Here is a 231-nt window from a genome sequence, read left to right as displayed (position 1 = left end):
GAGAATGGCATGATTAAATGCGAGCGAGCGAAGCGAGCGAGCTTCAAAATTTTGACATTTTACAGTCACAAACTGCCGTTTGTAGCTATATTTTTTTCGCTTGGGAAATTAAGGGGGCGCATCGGGCGAAAAACTGCTGGCAATTACTGGCTGCAACATCAGGAGAATGGTATAATGATTAATTGCGAGCGAGTAAAGCGAGCGAGCTTCAAAATTTTGGACATTTTACAG

The sequence above is a fragment of the Diadema setosum genome, chromosome 6 (genome assembly GCF_964275005.1).
Source record: "Diadema setosum chromosome 6, eeDiaSeto1, whole genome shotgun sequence".
NCBI lineage: Eukaryota > Metazoa > Echinodermata > Echinoidea > Diadematoida > Diadematidae > Diadema > Diadema setosum.
This window is presented reverse-complemented; position numbering follows the sequence as displayed.